Below are 24,195 nucleotides of genomic sequence, written 5' to 3'. Positions count from 1 at the left end.
GTGTTGTGTAGTAGTCGCATTATTGTGTATGCGACTAGTCGCACAATAGCGTATACGTATTTCCAGTATTGCTGCCACGTGTTTTAAACAAAGCCGTTGAGAGTGCACAGTGATTTTGATAGATAAGCATTGTTGTTAATCTTGATCAGTGTTGCCATAGTCTGGGAAAACGTGTATTTTTCTGTGCAGGAAAAGAGCGTATAACAGTATTTGTTGGTAGGGGTAACTTGTTCCCTAGTTAAGGGTATCGTAGTACCCTTAAGTGCTAGGCACCTGATGTTGACCTAGTAGCTCGGTAGTAGATACCGTTCTATACACATAAGCAGGTGTATCTGTTGTCTTTGTTGTAGGTTCGTCTCCCAGTGTGATTACAGTATTCAGTGATCAGTTAGGGTTATTTGAGCATTGTAATTGAACCGCACAGTTTTGGCTAAATTGTGATTGTGAACTGGGTAGAGGGTGGACGAAATCACTGAAAAGGGTAAGTATTATTGGAATACCTACATGCTAGCAGTTGAAACGTAGTCAAAAAGGGATTAGGTGCGTGGAAGCAGCCTTGTTATTCTTCCATAGGTGTGTGGGCGCATCCTGTTAATATCGTCCGCAGGTAAGTGAAAGTATCTTGACTGTCTTTCACCAGTTTAAATCTCTATTGAAAAGCTTAGGGTTCTCCCAGATGGGGGCCAAGCAAACGGTAGAGATGTTAAATGATGGTTTGCTGTTGGAAGCGCCACTTGGCTCAGAACGCCATATTATACATACTAAGGGCCTGATTCAGACCCACTCGCGAGCGGCTGTCCGCTCGCAAGTGGGTCGATGTTCTGCACTGAGCATGCGCACGACGGAGGGAGCTCCATCGTGCGCATGCACCAGACGCGACGAGCGAAGGACTTTCCTTCGCTCGTTGTGTCTGATCAAAGGGGGCGTGCTGTCGATGTTGATTGACAGCACGCCCCCTTTGGTGGGCGTGCTGGGGGCGTGCCTCCCTGATGGGGGTGTTCCCAAGGGAACGCCTACCGTCAGAAGCCGGCCCACTGACATCACTAGTGATGTCAGTGGGAGTGATTTTGGCTGATAGAGCCAAAATCACTCCGGGCCTTGCGGTTGAAAACCTCAACCGCAGGCTCCGGCTCGCAGTTTCGATGGTCGCGATGGTCAAGACCATCGCGGCCATCAAACTGCACGCTCGTATAGGCTGTGGGTGGTGACCCACAGCTATACGAGCGTCCAGGAGGACGCTCCATAGTTATGGAGGACGGCCCTCATTCAGAGCGTGTGCTCTGCTCAGAGCGTACGGCTCTGAATGAGGGCCTAAGTACGGTGCTTATGCAATTAGGTACTGTGATGTATGGTTTAAAATGACGATGAGAAGTGTTAGACCTTTTCCCAGAATTGGCAGCTTTGATAAGGAAGTATTGAACAATGTCCGAGATAGCATCTGTATGGTGCGCTCTCGAATGAAAAGGGTAAAATATAATGAGTGTTTAAAATTATGGCAGCGTGAGGGGATGCGTGGCTTAAAGGTGTGGCACGCGACGCAAACTGCAGTCGCGAGCACGTTACCGGAGAGTGCACCCGCAGTGCTGAACTGCGGTGCGTGCGCGCCGCGAGATAGCGCGCACACGCAGCAAGGTAGCGTTGCAAAAGGTATTGCCAGTGGTTCACATGCACCACCGCCGCCATATGCGGATGGGGGTGCAGCACCGCCGCCATATGCAGTTGTTGAAAAAAAACATAAAAATGTAACAAGTAACTTGTACCCTCTCATAAGTAATCATAAGGAAAATGTTTATGATGCGGATGATGAGCCTATTGTTATGTCTGCCATTTCCCATGCTGTACACATGTTAAATGCTCCACCACAACAAGCACAAGTGGTACCGCCATCTTCATCAGTGATAGTACAGGAAGTGTTAACATCCACTGCACCCATAGAGGAAGTTGTTAACCCTATACGTAGCAGTAATAGACTAAATCCCCAGCCAGGTAACAAGGTCAAAAGTATCAATGCAGCCGGTCTGTATCCCATCCGAACAATAACTGTTCCGAATGGGAATGCGGATGCAAACGGAGTAGTGCCCACAAGGGAGGTAGCAATGCACTGTCCTTGGACAAGAGCGGAGTTAAACTCCATAATGAATGATTTCCCCGATCCCAAAAAGGAATTAGCCAAATGCCAAAGATTTTTTAAAAATTTGGGTAGTGCTCATGAGCCAACCAACAAAGATTGGCGAGTGGTGTTAAGGGCTTGTCTTCCACGCAATACTGACGTGACAAAGTTTATCACGTATTGTGTATTGAATGGAGATGTTCCCTTAACAGACGAAATTAACAAAGGTAACATTTCCCGCATTATAACTCAATTGGGTGTATATTTTCCAGTAGTAGTTAACTGGAGCAAAATTTTCACCATAAAACAAAAAGAGAGTGAATCTGCAGAGGATTGTTGTAACCGAGCTCTGTAGGCTATCATCCAGTACACTGGGTTAGAGGATATTAAAGATAGCACTCATCACAGGGGAATGATCATCACTGTACTTATGGATGGTCTAAAAGAAAGCCTAAAGACCAGAGTTCAGACCTCACAACCTGGCTGAAGGGGAGTCACTGTAGACACCCTCATAGAATCCGCTGTTGAACATGATAAGAACATCTGTAAAAAGAGAGAGACCCAGAGCGAGAAACTAATGGCTGTTAGTATTCAAGCTCTAGACGGAATGACTGTAACATCACAGCTGGCAGACAAACATGCACCTGCACAGCTACACGTATTCACCAATCCTGCACCAACACAAACACAGCCCTACCCCACTTATCACGCTCAACCAGAAAACCCATACCATCCACAACCACCATATTTCCCTCAATATCCTTACCGAAACCCACCATCTTTCCCAACCGCTCAACCCACACAACAACCCTTTCAACCACCCCACTCACGAAGGTGCTTCAACTGCAACCAAGTGGGACACATAAGTAGGAACTGTAAGGTGAAGAAGGTAGGACCCCCTAACCAGGGGGTACCTGGATATCCACATAAGGGATATACACAGAGTACAGGAAACCCACAACAGTCACCAGCTCCAATTGTGGCCGTAAATGCTGTATTGGAGAGTATGAGTCAACGCTAGGGGTCAGGTAATACCTGTAGTCTACAGATAGTCAGGTTAACGGGAGGTATTGGGATGAACCGGTAATGATGGTTGATGTAGCTGGTACTAAATATCCTTTTCTTGTAGACACAGGGGCGACCAGGTCAGTGATAAAATCTCCCACTAATTTACAGGTGACCAGTGAGACAGTACCAACAATGGGCGTAACGGGTAAAGTGCAACATTATCCTTTAACAAAATCCACAGAGGTTACTATCGGGCCATTGCATACCAGGCATTCATTCTTCCTGGCAGCAGTGGCTCCTACTAACCTACTGGGAAGGGATTTGTTATGTAAGATGGGATGTGTCATATATTGTACCCCTTAGGGTGTATTTCTAGATATCCCTGAGAGAGTTGTGCACAAGGTGAGGGATATTTTGGACACTCCCCAAAGGATAATGTATCACTCTACTGGTTCAGGTACAATCCATCTCAGGTAGATCAGATGTTATCCCAAATTCCAGATTCGCTTTGGACCAAGGATGGACAGGACACTGGATTAATAGCAAACGTAAGTCCCATAATGGTAAATCTAAAAAGTGGTAGGCAAGCTCCTAAAATTTCCCAGTACCCATTAAAACATGAGGTAGAATTAGGGGTTTATCCCATAATTGAGCGATTGTTACAGCAGGGAATTTTAGGGCTCGTTTCTATTCAGCGCGATGTAAATAGCTCCGGGAGTTAGCTCCCGGAGCTATTCAATACACCGCGCTGACAAGTCTGACTAATGATTTATTTTCTCATCCCTCCAGGGATGAGAGAAGAAATCCGACAAAAGTCGCGGCGCGAGGCTGTTTTCTGCCCTTAGCGCCGGGAAAACAGCCTCGCTCCGGGAAGTTAGGTCGGGGAATGCCTGTTATTGCGCCTAAACACCCTGTTTATGGCGCAATAACGAGCCTTCCCCGACCTAACAGCGCGATGACTTGAATAGCTCCGGGAGCTATATCCCCGTGCTATTTACATCACGCTGAATTGAATCGTGCCCTTAGTTTGTACAGCAAGCGTAGCCAACAGTCCCATCTTTCCTGTAAAGAAGAGTGGTGGGAGGGGTTATAGGCTGGTACAAGACCTTAGAGGGGTTAATAAGGTGGTAGAGAGCCAATTTCCCGTAGTGCCAAATCCAGCTGTCATTCTTATGCCGATCCCACCCAATGCAACCCATTTCACTGTCATTGACCTCTGTTCTGCTTTCTATTCTGTCAGTACCTCTTCGCCTTTACATACAGGGGTGTACAATACACATGGACACGATTTCCCCAGGGCTTCATAGACAGCCCCAGTATCTTCTCCCAGGCCTTACACGACTGTTTACAATCTTTTCAACCTGCCAATGGATCTGTTCTAATACAATATGTGGACAATTTATTGTTATGTTCTGATTCGTTTATGTCATGTTTAAATGATACTAAACTGTTGTTGCTTCATCTCTCGCAAACAGGACACAAGGTTGCTAAGGACAAACTACAGCCATGCCAGTCCAGGGTTAAATATTTGGGACACTGCCTAACTCAGGAGTTATGACATCTCACGAATGACAGAATCCAGGCCATACAGAACATGACACTGCCGCAGAATCAACAGCAAATTCGTACCGTCTTTGGAATGTGTGGATACTGCAGAATGTCGATCCCAGGTTTTTCTCTTTTGGCCTTGCCACTACAGGACTTAGGCTCTTCCTCAAAGCCCGATCGTTTCATATACACAGAGGAAACAGAGCAGGCGTTCCTTAATCTTAAGGATAGTCTGACAAGAGCACCTGCATTGGGAATACCTGATTATGAAAAACCTTTTGATTTGTATTGTACGGAAGCCGATGGTTGTGCAGCAGGTGTCCTCACACAAAAACATGCTGATGCCAGTTGGCCCGTAGCATACTACAGTGCACAATTGGACACTGTGGCAAGATCCCTCCTAATGTGTTTAAGAAGTGGAGCAGCAACTGCTCTATTGGTCAGTAAGAGTGAAGATGTGGTATTAGGCCATGATATGATTGATAAATATTCTCCCCATGCTGTATCTGCTTTGCTAAACTCTGCCCAAACCAGACATGTCTCCTCAGCTAGGTTCACAAATGGGAACAAGCCTTAATAGCACCTGCAAAAATCACCATCAAAAGGTGCAGTACGTTAAATCCAGCTACATATTTACCATATGTGCAACATGATGCACAAAGGGTGGAGAGAGGTGAGCCGCAGCCAACAGGTGAGTTCTGCAGGTATATTGATGCACATGATTGTATGGAATGTCTGAATCAAACCTTTACTGCAAAACCTGACATACGGGATACACCTTTAGAAAATGTAGATGTGGCATTTTAAACGGATGGGAGTTGTCATAGACAAACTGACACTGGAGAGTTATGTACAGGTTATGCTGTGGTAAATGACGAAGACATAATAGAAGCCGAACCTTTAGGACCATCACACTCGGCCCAAGTGGCGGAACTGATGGCGCTAAAGAGAGCGTGTGAATTAGCGGAAGGTAAATCTGCTAATATCTACACTGACTCTAGGTACACCTTCGGGGTAGTACACGATTTCGGTGCCCTATGGCATCTGAGAAAATTTATGACAGCAGCAGGCACACCAATAGCACATTCCAGACATATAAAAGGACTACTAACAGCAATCCAATTGCCAAAGGCAGTGGCAGTAATTAAGTGTAAAGCCCATACATGTGAGGATGATCCGGTGTCACTGGGCAACAACAGGGCAGATGAAGCTGCAAAATGGGCAGCAGGATTAAAAATGAATGTACCAATTGAACAGATCATGACTTTTCAAACAATTGATATGCTGAAATTAATTGAGATGCAAAATTTGTGTTTTATCCAGAAAAAGTCAGTCTGGAGGTCCAAAGGATGTGGGCAAGAGTCCACTGGACTCTGGAGGGATGGACAAGGTAAGCCAGTGGCTCCCAAGGCATACTACCCCAGCCTGGCTGAGGCAGCGCACAATCCGACTCATTTGGGAAAGCAAGGTATGTGCAAATTGGTGAGAGCATACTGGTGCGCATCGGGTTTTCTCAAACGGAAGAGAGCAATGTCCTGTCTGACCTGCTTGAGGAAAAACATTGGGAAAACTATCCCTACCGAACCATCTCACATTCCTCCGACTGACGGACCTTTCCAGGTAATACAAATTGATTTCATCCAATTACCACCCTGCAGGAATCTCAAGTATGTATTAGTGTGCACTGATGTGTTTTCCAATTGGGTTGAGGCATACCCAGCTGCCACTAATACTGCTGCGTTCACTGTTTCATTTTCAAAATTGTTCAGGAATTTGTGTGCAGATACGGTGTCCCTAAACTTATCGAGAGTGACAGGGGTACTCATTTCACAGGTGATGTTTTTCAAAATATGTGTAAACTGATGGGTATTAATAGTCGACTTCATACCCCCTACCAACCACAAGCCAGTGCCAAGGTGGAGAGGATGAACGGTACTATTAAAAATAAATTAAGTAAGATCATGGCATAGACTGGACTAGGATGGCCAGAAGCATTACCGTTGGTCCTACATAGCATAAGGACCACTCCTAGACCCCCTCTCAATCTGTCCCCCTTTGAAACACTGTTTGGTAGACAACCTCATTTGATTATAAGTCCGCAGGAACATCTGAAAGGTAACAACGAGGTAAGTGTAAGGTATCTTATAACAATGAGTAACTGAAACTGAAATTGTTGTACCATGATATGCCTGAAACAAACTGTCATGATGTTGAACCTGGAGAATATGTTATGATCAGAAATTTCTTGCGTTCAGGTTGTTTGACTGATTGTTGGGAAGGTCCGTATCAGGTGTTGCTGACGAGTACCACATCTTTGAAGGTGGCCGAGAGAGATACCTGGGTCCATTCCACTCACTGCAAGATGGTCAACCAAGCGGTGGAGAAACAAGGCGGAGAAGAGGCTGATACCGTGAACCTGTCAATCGCGAGCTTGTTCCGGGATGGTTAAAAGGTTGCAGTGAGATATCTGAGCTAAAGAAATTTGCAGGACCTTGCTGCGGCAATGAACTGGTCTGCTGTGTTCATTTTTATATTCTCTTCCAGAGTTTCCATCATCCTAGTTTGTTCAGGGATTTCTGAGACGGAGGACCGATAGAGGAGATGGGAGCTGATGGCAGTATTGATGTAGTGGAGTCGAAATGAGGAGTGTTATGCCAATCAGGGGAGTATTTGACCAATCTTAGTACTGTAATCGTTAAGAGATCTGCTATTTTGGATCCTCAGAGACAGTGTGAAGGTCTATCGTCCTAGGATTATTGTATGTGTGAGTTCTGTGGGTCCGTAATTGATGAGAATTGCATCCAACGGTGTCAACCTAAGTATAATCAGTATTGGGGTGGGTATCCTTTAGAGGACTATCACACCATGGTGGGCAAAATTTGAAACCAAACTGACTGTTGGGTGTGTTCTCACGTGCCCCAAGGACAGCATAATGTAGGATTAGTGCCATTCCCATTAAATGTCTCTGAAATTATAGAATCACAAAGAGGGCATGCACTAGATGGAAAATGTCTTCATAGCAAACCACCCCATTTTAAACTCCACCAGTACCAAGTAGACAAATCACTTTTATGTTTAAACATCACCAACTCCAATGAACCAGGAAGTTGGGAGGTGACTGGGAATAATCAGACGAAGACCTTCTCACTAAGAGCTGATCGTGAGCCCATGAATTATGAACTGTTACGCACAATTAGATCGAGAGACTTCTGGTATGAATATACACTGAGTTCCACCAAAAAAATGATTGGTAGAGTACCAGAAGAGTATTGTGCCAAGATATTACAACCCAAAACATGTATGAGTCAAATGGGACAACCTAAGTAGGATCACTTGCCAGGGAAATGTGCACGACGATAATGATGTTTACTAATCCTTATGTTCTCCCCGATGATGTATATTTTATATGTGGAAGGAAAGCGTATAAGTGTCTCTCTCCGAGTTCCGAAGGTTTGTGTTATTTTTGAAGAGTAATTCCATAAGTTATGACCCTTACAAATGGTGAAATGCTTAGTATTCATAAAGACACACCATCACCATATCTTCACACACAGTATGAACACAGAGACAAAAGAAATATGATACTTAGTGACGTGCATAAAGCCACACAGTTAATTAGTGAAACAACTGCCTTTCAAGTTTTAGTAGCATTGGATTCCACCAGGATCGCTCAGGGTACACTAAATTTTAGATATATTCAAGATCTTGCTAATTAATAGATAATATCACCGAGATGTATGATGACACATTCAGGTATACAGGTAGGGAATTGCAAGCGTACAAGAAAGAACTGGTGCAACATAAACTAGTGTTAAATTATTTAACAGCTGTCACTGGAGGGTATTGCATAACTTTGGCCACCCAATTTGGATTAAATGGTTCTCAGGTCTAGGAGAGTGGGTCCAGGAAATGATTGCAAGCATAGGTAAACTCATGATCCTTATACTGTGTGTCATCATAGTAATTGGCATATGTGTCAGGTGTGTTCCTATTGTGTTGAAGTGTGGTAAATGTAAAGATAAGGTGAAGCAAAGGAATGAAATTATGATGGTGGTCAGTGGTAACAATGTGAATACTGAGGTAAATATAGAACTGCATTACAACCCTGAACTTGAAGGTACCATCGTATAATGTATAAGATTTAGACATGCATAAAATGTATTATTAAAATGTTATTTTAAACATCTCAAATAATGCAAGTCCCTATCCCCCCTCAAGACTTCCTTTATAGGATTGGTGCATCCCCACATCTTTCACATGATCTCCCAAGATCCGCGGTGTGTGTATAGGGGTAGTTTTATGTACCCTCCTAGAGACACATTATTGATGGATTAAGAACCACCTTGTGCCATCCCATAATATAACATTAAATGATATGTCATAATGTAAGCCTAAACTAATTTTAAAAATCAGAGTATGATAGCATGTTGTTTGCTATCAAAGGGTGGACTGTCGAAGCCGGATAATTGGCTGAGACAAGATCGGTTTAAAATTAGATTGGGGCGACGCCATTTTGCAAATGGCAATGAGACGCCATTTTGCGACTGTCCGCCCAGCGCCATTTTAGTGAAACATGCCATTATAAGTACATACGGCGATGCTATTATTTAGCGTTGTGCGATTCCCACGCAACAGAAAGAAGTTAAAAGTCCTCGCCATGTAAATATAGACAGTCACTAAAATATATTAAATGATTATCCCTGCAAAACACGTACCATAGAACACATAGTCGCACAACGCTAACTAGCTTCTTTTCCCAATTCCCCAATACTTACACACTACACACTTACACAAAAGGTTCCCTAGTATTAAAGTGTAATATTCAAGGTATATCCAGTAATTATTAATGTTGTGAAATAAAGATTATTTGATATCTAAGGTTTAGTACAGGGTAAGCAGACTGTGGGCCTGATTCAGAGCCGGACGCTCTGACCAGAGCGCTCGCTCTGAATCAGGGCCCTCCTACCTGAAAATGGAGCGGCCTCTTGGATGCTCGCATAGCTGTGGGTGACCACCCACAGCTTATGCGAGCGCCCATGATGGTGGTCGCGATGGTCAAGACCATCGCGACCATCGGGCTTGCGACGAGACCCTGCGGTAGGGTCTCGTTGCCGCAAGCCCTGGAGTGATTTTGGCTCTATCAGAGCCAAAATCACTCCCACTGACATCACTTGTGATGTCAGTGGGGCCGGACCCAGACGGTAGGCGTTCCCATGGGCTCCCATGAGCTCCCTCCGTCGTGCGCATGCGCATTTGGGTACCATCGACCCGCTTGCGAGCGTCCTGCGCTTGCGAGCGGGTCTGAATGAGACCCTGTGTTTGGTGTTGTACCGATCCACTGTGCCTCCACAGATTTCCGGTATCATCGGTGAGAAGATCGGAACATGCATCTGCAAACTATGGACTATAGAGAGTTAAAACATTAAAATGTACTCTGTAATGTTAACAGCTTAGATTAGCATGCAGCTGGAAAAAAGATACAAAGGGCGTTTGGAGGCTGATTGTGTCCATTTGAAATTGTCCAATGAACTATCCTGTAACAAAAGCATCACGACGGAGAACCAATGGAATCAGGCCAATCTGTCCTATTGTATTGCCTATCCCTGTAAGAGTATATACTGTATGTGCGCTCTCTGACCTCAGTCGAGAGTCTTCTTGCTGTACTGTTGACGGAGGTTTCTAATGCTGATGCCGGAATCTGGGACCAGAGCGCATGCGTATGTAACAACTGTACCTAGGGTCTGTATGATTTGCGCTAATTGTATTTAGATCACAGCGTGTAACCATCTGTTTTTATATTGAATAATATCTTTTTGTGCTTTGGATCCACATTCAAAGTCTGAAAGCATTTATTTCTTGTGCGACTCATTACGCTGAATAGCGACAATTTTAGAAGGTATAGGAAGGAATCTGGTTTAGAAGGTATAGGCAGGAATCGATTGTTAGAAGGTATAGATAGGTAGGGATCGATAGTTGGGGGCTCGCAGTGTTTATCACGCTACCGGTCACTAGGTGACACTTGGTAGCGATCTCTCAGCAAAAGGGTGGAGGCGCCTGGCAGGAGAACGCATTGTGCCTTCGAAATCTGCTATCACTTTGTTGCTGAGAGTCCGCTACCTGTTATTGTTGCATTAGAAGCGCTGATTGAGAATCCAGGGACGAGGGAGGAAAAAGTTTGTTTTCCTTCAGCGATATTTTTTTTTTGTGTTAAAAAGGGGAAGTCGCATTATTGTGTATGCGACCAAGTCACAATATAGCGTAAAATCATAATACGTGTTGTGTAGTAGTCGCATTATTGTGTATGCGACTAGTCACACAATAGCATATACATATTTCCGGTATTGCTGCCACGTGTTTTAAACAAAGCCGTTGAGAGTGCACAGTGATATTGATAGATAAGCATTGTTGTTAATCTTGATCAGTGTTGCCATAGTCTGGGAAAACATGTATTTTTCTGTGCAGGAAAAGTGTATAACAGTGAGTATTTGTTGGTAGGGGTAACTTGTTCCCTAGTTAAGGGTATCGTAGGACCCTTAAGTACTAGGCACCTGATGTTGGCCTAGTGGCTCGGTAGTAGATACCGTTCTATACACATAAGCAGGTGTATCTGTTGTCTTTGTTGTAGGTTCGGCTCCCAGTGTGATTACAGTATTCAGTGATCAGTTAGGGTTATTTGAGCATTGTAATTGAACCGCACAATTTTGGCTAAATTGTGATTGTGAACTGGGTAGAGGGTGGACAAAATCACTGAAAAGGGTAAGTATTATTGGAATACCTACATGCTAGCAGTTGAAACGTAGTCAAAAAGGGATTAGGTGTGTGCAAGCAGCCTGGTTATTCTTCCATAGGTGTGTGGGCGCATTCTGTTAATATAATCTGCAGGTAAGTGAAAGTATCTTGACTGTCTTTCACCAGTTTAAATCTCTATTGAAAAGCTTAGGGTTCTCCCAGATGGGGGCCAAGCAAACGGTAGAGATGTTAGATGATGTGCTGCTGTTGGAAGCGACGCTTGGGTCGGCACGGCATATTATGCCTACTAGGTACGGTGCTTATGCAATTAGGTACTGTAATGTATGGTTTAAAATGACGATGGGGAGTGTTAATGCTGATGCCGGTATCTGGGACCAGAGCGCGTGCGAATGTAACAACTGTACCTTGGGTCTGTATGATTTATTTGCGCTAATTATATTTAGATCACAGCGTGTAATCATCTGTTTTTATATTAAATAATATCTTTTTGTGCTTTGGAACCACATTCAAAGTCTGAAAACATTTATTTCTTGTGTGACTCATTACGCTGAATAGCGACAATTTTAGAAGGTATAGGAAGGAATCTGGTTTAGAAGGTATAGGGAGGAATTGATTGTTAGAAGGTATAGATAGGTAGGAATCGATAGTGGTCCAGCACCAAATCAAATTATTTATAGTCAATGTGATGTAAATATGTGGACAAACAGAAGTGCAAAACCTGTCCACCATCACATAAAACTGGATGACAGGTAAGCACAATTTACTTCACTTTAATTTCTCAATAACAAACTATTGGCCTAGGGGTGCCATGAAAACAATGCTGATACTCTTGGGTGCTTTGATTCAAAAAAGTTTGGGAACGTCTGCACTAACAGATTAACCCCAGCCTTGTCCGACAGTAGCCCGCCTCCTTTCTACCGCTGACACCTCTCATGTCTGGTTCCACATCTCCGTTGGCCGCTACTGCTGCTATTCTGCCGCTGCCTCACCTCAACTTTATGAGCAAACGTGCCCACCTTCTGGAATGCAGCCACTCAGCTGCAGTTATCGGCCATGATTCAGGCCCCTCACAGCCTCTGCTCACCACTGATCCCACCGTTCAGCTCTCCCATTGGGTCCACTGCTGCTGCTCCATCCCCATGACCTCAGCCTCTGACCCCGCTCCTGGAACCAACACTATCGGTCACTCCACCAAAGTGCCACACGGTGAGCTGCTTACTGGAACGCCACTGTCAACCTGCTTCCCCAGCTCTGGCTGAGCTCCCTCTCCAAATCCATCCCCTTGGGAGCCCAGGAGCCTACCTACCACTCAGCTGCCACCTGGGACACAGGGGGGGTGAGCACTCCAGCCCTCACTCAAAACTAGTGATAAATGTCACTGTGTATGATAAATGGTGCTCCCAACTGTTTTTCTAACAGTTGACAGTTGGGGGCTGATTGGCACCATTTATCATACCTAGTGACATTTATCACTAGTTTTGAGTGATAAACTCGTTGATAAATGAGGCCCTCAGTCTGCTGGCAGCTCCTCCTATCTGTCTCTGTCCCTGCCCTTCTTTTTCTGACAGGAACCAAACCACACCCAGCTAAATCAATCCGCCCTTCTTCTAGTGTGTGTGTATCCCATACAATGAGACACATCACCACCAAAGAAAGAAGTACCATATAAACTTCCATGTAAATACATGAAATAGATATACCTGTATACATAAATTATGGAAGGGCCATGTACATGAATACAATAAATACATATATATACATATACTTTACCTCACAAATTGTACATTTCTAAATATTACAATCATTTATGAGTACAGTACTTATTTTAACCCTTAACCAGGGTTACAAGTACATCAGGGTTTACTTGCTTATTGAGGTAAGTTTTGGTTCATTGTCTTGATACACATTTTCCTTTCAGCTTCAGCATCTTCTATGTCAATATTTTTTTTCTTCAACCCAGACAATATTTCAAATCTCAAAGCATAACAGACCACAAAATCCCAAAGCAGAACAGACCATGCAATCCCAAAGCATAACTGACCACGCAATCCCTGAGCATAACAGACCACGCTATCCCTGAGCATAACAGACCACGCAATCTCTGAGCATTAACAGACCACGCAATCCCAAAGCATAACAGACCACGCAGCATAACAGACCACACAATCCCAAAGCATAACTGACCACACAATCCCAAAGCATAACAGACCATACAATCCCTGAGCATAACAGACGACGCAATCCCTGAGCATTAACAGACCACGCAGTCCCAAAGCATAACAGACCACGCAATCCCAATGCATAATAGACCACGCAATCCCAAATGCATAACAGACCACGCAATCCCAAATGCATAACAGACCACGCAATCCCAAATGCATAACAGACCACGCAATCCCAAATGCATAACAGACCACGCAATCCCAAATGCATAACAGACCACGCAATCCCAATGCATAATAGACCACGCAATCCCAAAGCAAAATAGACCACGCAATCCCAAAACATAATAGACCACGCAATCCCAAAGTATAATAGACCACGCAATCCCAAAGTATAATAGACCACGCAATCCCAAAGTATAATAGACCACGCAATCCCAAAGTATAATAGACCACGCAATCCCAAAGTATAATAGACCACGCAATCCCAAAGTATAATAGACCACGCAATCCCAATGCATAATAGACCACACAATCCCAAAGCATAATAGACCACGCAATCCCAAAGTATAATAGACCACGCTTAACAGTTGCCAATTTATTCAATTCTTCACCTCCATTTTTATGGCTGTATTTTGATTTCAATAAGACTCTGGTTTATCCAAGAACTGTTCTGTATACTTTAACTGTTTACAAATGGGATGAGGTTGCTGGAAAGCTTTGCTTACTGTATCCGACTAGTTTATGAGTGGTTCTATCAGAGATTCCTCTGAGATCTCCAGACCTTGCCTGCAGTGGCGTCGCTGGGGTCGGTGTCACCCAGTGCAACCAAAAAAAGGGGTGTGACCTCATGGGAAGGGGCGTTGTCTCATGGCACACCCTTATTTTCTTCACCCAGCAGGCTGCTGCACCTGGTACCTTTCATGGGTGAGTTATGTAACCTGTGCAATTTATTACCCAATATGGTTGCACCAACCCTCCATTAAGTACATTGTCCCTGTTCACTATGGCCCTCATTCAGACCCACTCGCAAGCGGGCGCACGTACGTTAGGCGTACGTACAAAAATATTTAAATTCAATGGCTCGCTCGTATTTTCGTTCGCATCTAAAATTCCTCCCTAAACTCTGACGACCCCTCCTCTAACTAACGAGCGTACGAAATAGCGAGCGTACATCCCCGAAATGGCTTGAAAGGAACGCACGCACAAGTATAAACAGGAAGTGGCCTTGTCAGATGTCGATTACCTGCTCCTTTATTCTGCCTACCTCCATCAATCGTATCATGCCAATCAATGTATCAATTACCTTAATTGTTTGTTTTTTTCAACACAATGCAAGAAACTTTACTCTTGTCCGTGTTTGTGTTTACCCGCAGAATACGTACGGATGAAACATTCGCTTTTATTGTTCAAAAAACATGTGAACCACAATTAAACAATTGTACTATTGCTGTGGATCCCCGCATATTTCCCTGGGTTCATTTCTTTATTTAAATTTGCTTACGCATGTCACTGCATCAAGCCTATCATAACTCTCCAGAGATTTCTGGCCCTGTCGAACACATGACTCATACACTAACCAATAAAATTGCTCCTGTTAATTTCCAAAATACATTAGCCAATCAGAAAATTTTTACACACTTTATCAAAAATGATTTTTAAGAAAAACCCCATTGCCATCATGAGAGCCTCCGCATTCACCAGGCGCGAGCTGCTGGTGCTTACGGAGGTCATGGATCGCCGGATCACCAGCCAACCTCAACCCATGACCAACCGGCAGAAGCGCTCCGCGTATGCGGAGGCACGGTCCCGCCTGCGGTCCTTCGGCTCACGCCGCAACATCGGGCAGCTGGAGCGCAGGTGGTCCGACCTGCAACGGCGAACGCCCCGCTTGCTGGCATGCTTTCGCATGCAGATCGTGGCAAGTAAGTGTTATGTATTGTGGTTTTAATGTTTGTGTGGCAAACTGCGTGTGCATGTTTTCCTGTCTGTCCTATTTATTCTTTGTACTCATATCTGCGTGTGCATGTTTTCCTGTCTGTCCTATTTATTCTTTGTACTCATATCTGCGTGTGCATATTTTCCTGTCTGTCCTATTTATTCTTTGTACTCATATCTGCGTGTGCATGTTTTCCTGTCTGTTCTATTTATTATTTGTACTCATATCTGCGTGTGCATGTTTTCCTGTCTGTCCTATTTATTCTTTGTACTCATATCTGCGTGTGCATGTTTTCCCTCTATTTCTGATTTATTCATTCTACTGCTATTTGGCTTATTTGTTTGTTTTTTTTTTTTTTTTTAGTTTTGTTGCCCGGATTTGTCCATAAACTAACCGCAATTTCTTTGTCATATTTTAGGGGGACAGCCAAGACTCCGCCGTCACCGTCCGTCCAGACGGCGTTCCCGGCCACTATCCCCAACCCCCAGCCAACACTCCACCCCAAATCTTTCCCCTATTCCCCACTCCTCCCCATCCTTCCCAGACCCTCTCCCGGAAATGTCGGGCCTCCTTCCCCTCCGTCCCAATTCCCCCTCTCCTCCACCCACCCCTCTTCCAATTACCCCCTCCCCGGAGTCCATCATAACTCCTCCCCATTCTTTGGGTAATGACGGATCCTCCGAGGAGGATCATGGAGGTATTTCCGGAGCTCCCGTTTTGGCTCCCGGTATGTTTTTTTTTTGTTTTTTTTTAAAGCACAAACTGTTTGTATGTAATCATGTGTCGTGCCTTTCTTCGTGTTTTTGTGGCTTGACTTTTGGTGATTTTGAAGGTTTGCCTTTACCTCTTCCTGGTGATTTCAACATACACATATCATACCTGTGGGAATTTGTACCTAGGCCTTGTATTTTTGCCAGCCCCCCCTTTTTTTTTTTTTGTTTGGGTTTAGGAGTGATTTGGTTGTGTTTTTTTTATTTAATGTGGATTCCCTATTGTTGTATTAACCCACACACTTTTCTCACCCACAGAGGAACAGAGGCGTCGGCAAGAGGTGGCGGATTGTGTGGGGCAGATGCGCCAACATGTCATCGGCATTCTGGTGGCCCTCGACCGACTGTCTGGCCTCCTTCGCCAGTAGTTTTTTTCTTTTTGTTATATTTTCAAAATAAATTTATTAAGACAAATATACGTTGTGGCTCATTTTTACAATCCAAAACCAAGATAGTTTAGCATGACATAAGTAGACTGTTCCTGCAAGGATTTCCCTTTTTTAAAAGTTAGATTGTGTTTTGTCTTTGTATGTCAAACAGACACAAGAAACACATAACAGTAACAATGTCATTTCCCTTTTTGGGTGTAGTGTCAATTACATATTTCTACATTTTCCAGGTTCCTAGTTGGTGCGCAAGCTGCTTAGGCCAATCTTACAAATCCCAAGGTTGGGCCAGGCTTCCTTTTGGTGTGGGTTGGGAAGCTGAAAACATATTTCAGTTTAGCTCAACTGGCGTCAGTACTGGTTTACCCCTTAGTCAAATGTAACTTGTGTTAACCTGGTTACACTTGCTGTTAACGTCCCTAAAAAGGAAGACCATTTCACTCTCCAAACATTTATTCACAACATAACAGAGAAAACAAAGTGGTCACTCCCAAAAAAAGAACACAGTGATAAATTCAAATACAACACATACCAAGAAATAATTAAATAAAAACAAAAAATCAAGAACTGGTTGACGAAGGACCATGCCAACATGATTCCACAAACATGGCGTTGCGATATGGGTTCCAGAATATATGCCCAAAAGGACCAGATCCAGGTTTGGTAAGGGTAGCAGGAAGTAGTGAGCGTTGGAGTGCAAAAGATTATGTGAACAAACAGAAGATGTTGAGAAAAAAAAAACAAAATTAGATGTTCGCAAACAAACACAAACACATTAGGTATAAACACTGTAGTTTTGTTCAAACTTACCTAAAAAATCTGGCCACCACATCATCGCGTATGGCCCCCCCACATACTGACCTTCGACCAACCTCGGGGGGGCCATCCTCAGGTAAGGCATCCTCTGGCTGCATTGGGACACCACTCCTTATGGCAATGTTGTGAAATATCCCACACAGGACCACAATTTTAGACACCATATCCGGCACATACATGAGCTCGCCACCAGAGCGGTGGAGGCATCTGAATCGGCCTTTTAAAAGGCCGATACAGCGCTCCACCACTTGCCTGGTGGCTGTAAGTGCGGAATTATACGCACTTTGTGGCCCTGGTGTGGGAGCCAAATAAGGAGTGAGCAGCCAGGACATGCAAGGGTATCCACTGTCTCCTGTGAACAAAAATAGACCACATCAGGAACACTGTGTATCAAGCTTAACATTGTTATGTACTAAAGGTCTCCACTTACCCAGAAGCCACGCATCACCAGCTTGTAGGTTCGTTAATTTCTGCCATATCCCTGATTGCCGGATGACGAAGGAGTCATGAGCACTTCCGGGTAATTTAGCATTCAGGGACAGGATCTGGAGGGAGGCATCACATACCACCATTACATTCAGGGAGTGATAGTGTTTACGGTTTCTAAATATTGCCTCCAGCCGTGCTGGAGGCTGAAGTGGTATGTGAGTACCATCCACAACCCCTATGATGTGTGGGAAGCCAGCTATTTGGTAAAAATTGGCCTTGGCCACACTAAGGGCACCCATATCCAAAGGCATTTTAATAAAATGATGGAGGTGCTTGAAAAGTGCCTCCATCACTGCCCTCAGGATCCGGGAAAAGGAGGATTGGGAGATGCCCGCCACTATTCCCACCGTTGTTTGAAACGATCCTGAGGCACAGAAATGTAACACCGCCATAAATTGCGTCAGTGGTGGTATTGCTGTTGGACTGTCAATTTGCCGCTCAAGATCACTTTCTATTAATGAGAGAGTGTCTATGATGATTTTGGGAGGTAGACGGTAGCGTCTTAAAACCTCATCATCGGGCATTCCAAAAAGGGTGACACGTGTTCGAAATATCTGGGGCCTTGCATGCCTACGATGCCTACGCCTGGGACGAGTTTGAGGTTGGTCATCTTCCGGGAGCAGGGCCAGAACAATTCGCCCCAGATCTACCTGAAATTCAAAGTTTACAATGTAAGGCTTTTGAGCCACCCCAAAAGTAACATAAAACAACTTAGCTTTCTGAGACCATCCATAGCTGCTTACATGCCGGGGTATTGTCATGATACGTATAAACTGTAAAAAAGCCAAAAATGAGACATCAAAAATTTCGAGGGTGATTTTTTGTTTGTCAAATTGTTGCAAGCCAACACATAAAATAGGCGAAACACACATTTGGCCATCGATGAAAACGACATTGCACACCGTACGTCAAATAGGGTTCAAATGGACCCCAAAAATGGAAAAGGGAAAAGCAAAACTGGTTTACATGATGAATAAGCCGCGAAAAATGCGTTAATTAGTTCGCAAATGCAAGTCACTACACCAACAGTCAAAAATGCGTTAATTAGTTCGCAAATGCAAGTCACTACACCAACAGTCAAAAATGCGTTAATTAGTTCGCAAATGCAAGTCACTACACCAACAGTCAAAAATGCGTTAATTAGTTCGCAAATGCAAGTCACTACACCAACAGTCAAAAATGCGTTAATTAGTTCGCAAATGCAAGTCACTACACCAACAGTCAAAAATGCGTTAATTAGTTCGCAAATGCAAGTCACTACACCAACAGTCAAAAATGCGTTAATTATTTCGCAAATGCAAGAAAAAAAATGGACTTACCCAACTCGAATATATAAAATTTCCAAAAAAAAGGTCTTTGGGTCCGAAAGCCAAAACAAACTAAAAAAGATGAAATTAGTGTTAAAAAAAAAATAGCTAAGCAAAAAACAGAAGTAGACACCAATTGGCCACAAATTAGACTGCACAAAACTTACCAAATCAGGAAAGGATGGGGAAAAAAGCAAAAAAATGCGAACGGAAAACCAAAACAACTGTAGCCAAACCAAACAAAAAACCAACTCTGCCAAATCCTCCAACCGCAAACAACCAAATCCAACCAACTTAACCGCCAACAATCCAACAACCCAACCTCGACTCCACACACACCAAGCCATAAATAGTGTTTATTTTCCCGCACAAATTAAGGATGAATCATAGGGACGCACAATCAATGATGCGGCCGCAAACAAAGGACGCATGTATAAATAAGTCACGAAATCACATTGAATTTCTGGTTGATTTCATTCTGGAAGCAGAGACATGGCTTCAGACCAGGGAAACAATGGCCAAAAATCCGGCGGTAAGGCCTTCATGCATTTTGGCTCAATGATTATTTTAAAACAAATATATTGGGCAAGTTGAGAAGTGGCTAAATCTGCATATTTACCCAAATAGGTGAGGAGGATGACATGGAAGAGACTGCTGGCCCCAGTCAACCCGCCAAAGCTGCCAAAAAAAAAAGGCAGCCACATTTCACAAGCAAGGAGATGGAGGTTTTGATCCAGAAGTGCGTTGACATCCTGCCCCAGGCAGCCAGGAATATGAGCCAAAGCCAGAAGTGGAGAATGTGGGAGGAGGTCGCCGTTGCTGTCAATAGGGTGGGTGATTATGTCCGTCTAGCCCGGGATGTCAAACGGCGGTAAGTAAACACTTTCCCATCCTATAAACAAACCCCATTGTAAAAAAAAGGATAATGGTTCCAATTTCATTCCACAGATGGGCAGACTTCAAATATCGTCTCAAGCAAAAACTTGCCGACAGGGCTAGGCATGCAAGGGGGACAGGTGGGGGTCCCACCCCTGTGTCATTGAAGTTGACAGACTTAGAAGAGCTGGCACAGGGGTGTGTGCAGGCTGTGGAGGTGTTTGGCGTGTCCAACATGGATACGGACATGCCAGACTTTGCGGCTCCTCATGTTGGCCAAGGTAAGTCTTGTGATGTCACCAACTCTGAAATGCTATTGTGCCAATATGTAGATTCTAATGTGAGTCTTTTCGCAATTTTCCTAACAGAGACAGAGGCGGATGAGTCTGCTCCAGAGGGGAGCCTTGGCCGCAGAATTTCTGCTGGCTCTGCAGGGGAGGAACCAGTACATCCGGCTGAGGACCCTGCAGAAGCCAGTCCAGGGCGTGCCCCCTCGCAGGCAGTGGGCCTCCTCACAGAACTCAATTTTAAATCGGATTTCCATACGGAGATTCTGCAGAGGATGGACGCCAGTCTGATACGGGTGGCTGAGGCCCTGGAGCAAAATGCTGCGGCCAACGTGACCATTGCTCAGGCCCTGGCGGAAAATACCAGGGCCAACATCCGCATCGCCGATGCCCTGGAGCAGCTCGTTCGCCAGCACATGGTGGAGCCGACCTCCCTTCCTGCCGGAACATCCGGATCCTCCACCTCTGGCACAACATCAGCCAATCCTCCAAATGTGCCTAGCCCTGTGCCTAGTCCAGAGGCCACAACATCTGCCTCTGGACAGGCCAGCCCGATGGCATCCCGGACCCGGTCTGGCGCCCACCCTCACCCAGCCAAACGGGCGAGAAAACGGTGACAGCAATGGCGACTTTTCCCACACTCCTTCTGTGCTTGGCTCATATTCCTTTCTGGTCAAAACTTCCCTCTCCTTTCTTGTGAAATGTTTTTACATTTGGTATTTACGTTGATGTTAGCAGTTATGGCTTTTTTTTTTTTTTTTACCAAATATCTTTGCCACAAAAAAAAGGCAACAAAATATTAGGCCAATTTGTTTGTGTTTAAACAATAAATTTAAAACAAAAAACTGACATTGTATTGTGACATTATTGTACAAATGGGTTCCATTTAATCCTGGCCCTAAAGGCAAAAACTGACCCTCTTAAAAAAAAAAAAAGGCCTCTTTAAGGAACGTTTAAAAAATCACATAGCGATGCAAATTCCACAGTAAACCAAAAAAAAGGGGAGCTAATTAAAACATGATGACATTATTGTTACAATAGGCCATAACCAACAAATTGTGGCCAAAATAAAACACCAAAAATGTACGCTAATTGATTGTGTAATCATGACATTAGCAGCTCTGATTTCCACCTGCGTACGCTTTTGTGCTATCCCAATAAACTGCTTTCCAAACACATACCAAGCCGGTTTTCAATCCAACACTAATTACTTTACTGACCCGCCGCGATTAATCGCAGCACCATCGTTGAGTCCCGGGACGGAGGAGAAGGCCATCGCCAATGTGGTCGAGTAATCCTGACCCTAAGCTGTGCGAGCATTTTGAAGGGAAAGCGGATGTTCCAGTGACGTATGAGACGGTCCGAACACATTTGACGTTCGCATCTGCTAATGTATGTACGCCCCGAAAACGCCTCGCCACGCCTGCGTTTTTTCATCTCCACCCCCGTCAACACCCAAAAACGCCCTGTTCTGTCAATCACATTTGACATGTCACTTCCTGTACGCTATTTTAGGAACGAGAGAAAAAAAACTCGCAATCTGCCGTACGCACATGCGCAGTGTAACACCGACGCATGCGCGGTTAGTCAACATCGGAACGCAACGAGCGTACTGTTGGTAACGTGCGGCTCTGAATGAGGGCCAATGTTCATTGTTTTTCGGTTTAATTTTCTTCTTGCTGTAATACTAAACCACTGTTCTATGCTTTTGAGGCATGTAAAGTGACTTTGAGTCGTGCTGGAGAAGAGAGCTATATACAGATGTGTAGTGCTACATCTTTGCTGATCGCGCTACAAACGTGCGCATACATCGCGCCATGCAATTACCCACAGCAGCATACACTACGCTATGCTATGGTGCACACTGCGATCGCACAATGCATTCCTATGGTGGTGCGGTGGCGAACGCAGTGCATGTATCCGCTCATGGGCACTCGCCTCGCTCCATGCAAAGATGTAGCAGGACATAGCTGTAAATAAAAGTATTATTATTACTCTTAGGTATTCAACTTGCAGCCCTCCAGCTGCTGTAGAACTACACATCCCAGCATGCCCTGCCACAGTTTTACTATTAGCAAATTAATTCAACAAATAAAGAGTAATTATGTATTAAAATGTGCAGAAATATGTCATGTTTGTAACAAATTTGTTTCCTGCAGAGGTTTTGTTAAGATCTTTTCACCTAGAGATGCAGTAAAACATGCAATTAGACCGGGGAATGTCTGTTACATAGAATTGTACAATGCTAACACTTTCAGAACTGTAAGCTCTAATTTGAGTGCTTTAGAAAGGATATGCTAAGCGATAAGATGTCAGGCATGTTGGAGTGAATAGGAATAGGTAGAAATGTGAAATCTCTGTTTGCATAATTTTTGCGTGCATGTAGCCAGTGTTACATATACTCAAATTTCTCATTAAAGCACAGGTGGAGTTTACAATCTAATGATTATCACTTTGAATAAGGCAAGCATAGGATAGATACGCCATTGAAAGCATTATAGGATCATCATCTTCCTCAGGAAGCTTTGGAACTGGAAAACAGGTTAGTAAAACACCAGATTTAATGCTAACACAATAAATACTACATAATACTAGATCCAGAGAACACACATTATAATTAACATTAATTAAGAGAATGTACAGTATGTAGTCAGTATAGTTTTACAGTATAGAGTAAACTTGGATTGCTGTCAGTATTTCTGGCCACGGGATCTACACAATCCGTGGTCAGCGGCAGTGCACCAGTGATCCTATTAGCGTCTTGCCAGCAGCACGCTCTTCAGATCACTTATTCTGTGATTTCATCTACCACTGTACCACTTATTGGGTGGGCATTTTTTATGTATATCCCACTGTGTCTGAATAAGTGTATTTAAATTTATTCTTTGAGTGCACCATATTTATTAAGAGGACCATCATTCCGGAGAGTCATTGGCTTATACCCCAAAGAAACCGTTACGGTTTAAAGCTTGAACCACTGTGAGTATGGTATGCTAATCTGTACTTGAATTTATCACATGTGGGGTGGAAATCTAATGCTGAGCCCACTCGGTGGAGGAGAGAGTACATAAACAAAGAAACCTTTATATGCTTCTATATTCCTGCCATATACATATACATAAAGTAATGGGAAGATTGTGTCTTTTTACTACACATCACGTGTTCATGTTAGGATTGGCACCAAGGGTGCTTTCCATGGAATCAGTATGTAATACCGTCGGCCGCATGGTTCTAATCCCGACAGCGGAAGCCCAGCAGGGGTGAAGATCCCGATCGCTAATTTAGGTAAGTACCCCTAACCCTACCCTAACACTCCTTTAGGGGTGCCTAACTCTAACCTCCCCGCCTAGTGATTAACCCCAATACAAGTGCCTAAACCCACCCCCCCTTCCCCGCAGCCTAAACCTAAGTCTCCTGGGGAAGGGGGGGGTGGCTAACCCTAAGTCCCCCTGGGAGCCCTAAAACCTAACCCCCCCCCGCAGCTGTCCACGCCTGGCTTACCTTCGTTCGGTATGCCGGGCGTCAGGCTCCCAGCGTAGGTCTAATGATAGGTGCCGGGATTTGACAGTCAGGAAGCCAGCGGTCGGCATTTCGACCGTCGGCTTCCTGACTACATCCCCTTTCCATTCATTATCCGAATGTACTACACAATATATCTATTTTCCTCCTTTTTCCGAGCACCTGATATAGTTAAAAAGATTATGTTTGACCTATTATTCATCATGAGGATTCATCTTTGAATATATG

General features: G+C 44.2%; 1 protein-coding gene across 1 annotated transcript in view; it reads right to left on the bottom strand.

The window, feature by feature from the left end:
• TRIM67 (tripartite motif containing 67) overlaps nucleotides 1-24,195 on the bottom strand; it is a 272,622-nt gene that overhangs the window by 38,544 nt on the left and 209,883 nt on the right. The window lies entirely within an intron of this gene.

Source organism: Taudactylus pleione, unplaced genomic scaffold, assembly GCF_031769625.1.
Source record: "Taudactylus pleione unplaced genomic scaffold, aTauple2 ptg000760l, whole genome shotgun sequence".
NCBI lineage: Eukaryota > Metazoa > Chordata > Amphibia > Anura > Myobatrachidae > Taudactylus > Taudactylus pleione.
The sequence above is the reverse complement of the archived record's forward strand: the minus strand, read 5'-3'. Positions and strand labels throughout refer to the sequence as shown.